The 3,168-nt window shown below is 44.8% G+C and overlaps 1 pseudogene; it reads left to right on the forward strand.

The window, feature by feature from the left end:
• The first annotated feature begins 786 nt into the window (after window positions 1-786).
• LOC102775521 lies at window positions 787-1,243 on the forward strand (annotated as a pseudogene).
• The last annotated feature ends 1,925 nt before the right edge of the window (window positions 1,244-3,168 follow it).

Consider the following 3,168-nt stretch of genomic DNA (forward strand, 5'->3'; position numbering starts at 1 on the left):
TTCCTTCTATGTCTTCACATCGTCTTCCTTCTGTCTCTCTTTCTCTCTCCATGACATTCTTTCTATAAGGACGCCAATCATATTGGGTAGGCACCCACCCTACTCCAGGATAACATCCTCTTAACTAATTACACCTGCAATTTCCCTATTTCCACATAAGGGCACATTCTGAGTTGCTGGGGGTTAAGACTTTAACATATTAATGGGGGAAGGGACACAATTCAACACAAGACACACGTGTTTTAAGATTACTCTCTGTTCAGTATGAATGGGGAGGAGGGGTAGTTAGAGTAGAGGTGGAGAGGCACGTTAAAAGGCTGGTGTCATTGTCAAGATGAGAGATGATGTTTGCCTAGGCTAGGTGTCCAAGAAGATTTAAGATATATTTTGTTTCCAAAATGAGCATGACTGTTGATAGGTTTTATTTCATTGGTGAGCGAAAAGGGTGAATCAAGGATGGCTCTTAAGTTTCTGGCTTGCGTGAGAAGGAAGATGCTGATGCAATTTATGAAATAAGGCGGAATGGGGAATAGAAATATTTTAGGGTAGAGCCCCATGATTTTATTTTGTGATATAATTAAGTACATAGACCAAGCAGACAGTTGCATTTAAGAAACTGGAGCCCAGGGAAGAAAGCCGGTCCTGACAGCTCGCAGCTGGGGGCAGGGACTGGGAGGCCAGGCATCCGTGCTGACGCAGCCTAGCCTGGCAACACTGGCTGCCCACTCCACTTCCGCACGTTGGGAGATGGATGGCCATCCCCTGGAGGTTTAGCCAAGCCTCACCATGGTGGATGCCTTCTTGGGCACCTGGAAGCTAGTGAACAGCAAGAATTTCTATGACTACATGAGGTCAGTCAGTGTGGGTTTTGCTACCAGGCCGGTGGCAATATGACCAAGCCTACCACATCATCGAAATAAATGGGGACGCGATCACCATAAAAACACAAAGCACCTTTAAGAACTTGGATTAAATATTCAAGCTGGGGGTGGAGGTTGACAAGACAACGGCAGATGACAGGAAGGTCAAATTCACCGTGACCCTGGATGGAGGCAAACTTGTCCACGTGCAGAAATGGGACGGGCAAGAGACAAAACTTGTGCGGGAGCTCATTAATGGGAAACTCCTCCTGACGCTCACCCATGGCAGTGGAGTGTGTACCAGCACCTACGAGAAAGAGGCATGACCTGCCCACTGCTTCACTGACTGCTCCTCTGCCAACTGGCTACCCCTGGACTCAGCGCCAGATCACCTCGTCCTTTCCTCTGGCATTGTGTATAAATCCACCTTTCAGGGAGGGGAAGGGAGGAATTCTTGTGGGGCCAGGTGCACCATCCTGGATCCAGTTCCAGTTCCCATGGTATTTGTTTTTTAACTGCATCCAAAGAGTGCTCTGAGGTCAATAAAGCAGAGCCAAGGCCACCCAGTTGCCTTCTTGCCTTTGGTGACATGACTCCATGAGTCTGTTTCCCTGTGTCTGAAAGTGGGTAGAAACGCCTGCCTGAAGGTGAAAGAAAGAAAAGAACCTGGAGCTCAAATGAGAAGTCCATGCTAGAGATACGAAGGTGGAGTTCTCAGCATATAGAGTATTTAAAACCAGCTCCAGCAGTACTTGTCTTTTATCTTGATGTCTCCAGGGAACAGCCCATGTCTAAAGGAGGTTTTGAACCAAAAGCTCAGAGGCCGTGTTGCTCCTTCTCAAGGCTGGCAGAGGCTGAGAATCCTGCCTGCCTAAAGTGCCAACCCCTGGTCATTCCATCTCGGTCTCTCTAATCATTGAACACCCAGCGTGTGCCTGGCTGAGCACCTAGATTCCATGGGTTCTTGGCTTCTGGAGAAGATGAAGACCGTGCTCCTACTTCTCTCCCAGGTTCACACGAAGCGTCCATCATTGACACCCAAGAACACCCACCCAGCCCAATGCACATACATGTCCACCTAAATCACATGAACGTTGGTGAGTGTGCCTGCACGCACCCCGGCCCTTCAACAGAAATGACCTAAACTTTGTGAGGTTCGCATGTCCCTAGAGATGATCTCATTTGCCTGCTTCAAAAGCGCTTTGGTCTGCACAGCCTGTAGCAGCAAATTTACACTTCAAAAAGCAGACAGCTTTTTCCACATCTTATTCACTTAATGAGTGAGAATGCAAAATTAGTTCCGTTGCTGATGAGGACCTTGAGCCAAATGAAAAGTGTTCATTTGTCAGCACAGGCTTACAGCCTGAGACGTGATTGTATAGCTAATCCAATAACGGGTTTGGAGACTGAGCATTTATTTATATACAGTATGTCTTGTTATCTGTTGATAATCAGGACCTACAATTTACTCTTTCTTGTGCGTGTAGTGTGAAATAGCAACATCTTCCAGACATATTGCATTTAAGTACCAACATGCAAACACATACCAAAAACACCATCATCAGCAAAATATTTTTATTTGCTTTATTTTATAAAAGAAAGGAGAACCAGTGCTTGAATGCAGGCTTTTATATTTTTAAATATAAATAGTAAATGAGGTTTTTCTCAGAAGAGTTTTAAAAATGAAAACACCTTACCACTTTAAGCCACCCTAATCAAGTGATTTCTTCTTGTTCTCTAAAATTTCTATCTTCAGATTAGACCCCACACATATGTTTTCAAATGTTATAGAAACTGAAAAGGTGTGTGGTGAAAATCTTCGCGATGCCACCACCTAACTCTCTGGCCACCTGGATCTTCCAAACGATCTGCTGGTTGCAGAGATGCACAGTATCGCCGCGTGGGCATGAAAGCTGCAATAATTATCTCAGGCAAAGCCCTCCCTTAAAATATCGTAACTTAAAATTAAATATAAAGCCACCACATTTCTATAAACGTTTTCAGGGACTACATACTGCTCCATGATATTGTTTCTTACCCTGTGGATGAACATAAATGTCTGTCACTAAAATATAGGGACACTTTCGGCCTAATATAAACAGAAATTCATAAAACCCAGCATTTAAAACAAGCAGGCATCTTGATGGGGATCATAGAGCGGGATGCATTGTAATGTACCCCGGCTATAATGAGGCCAGTGGGAAAGGAGAAGCACGTCCGGATTAAGTATTCTGTTAATTGCAAATGTGCAGCACACCTGCAAAATCTGCGAAAAATCCTGCAACACGTGAGGAAAGTCAGTGTAAGT

This window comes from Myotis davidii, unplaced genomic scaffold, assembly GCF_000327345.1.
Source record: "Myotis davidii unplaced genomic scaffold, ASM32734v1 scaffold156, whole genome shotgun sequence".
NCBI lineage: Eukaryota > Metazoa > Chordata > Mammalia > Chiroptera > Vespertilionidae > Myotis > Myotis davidii.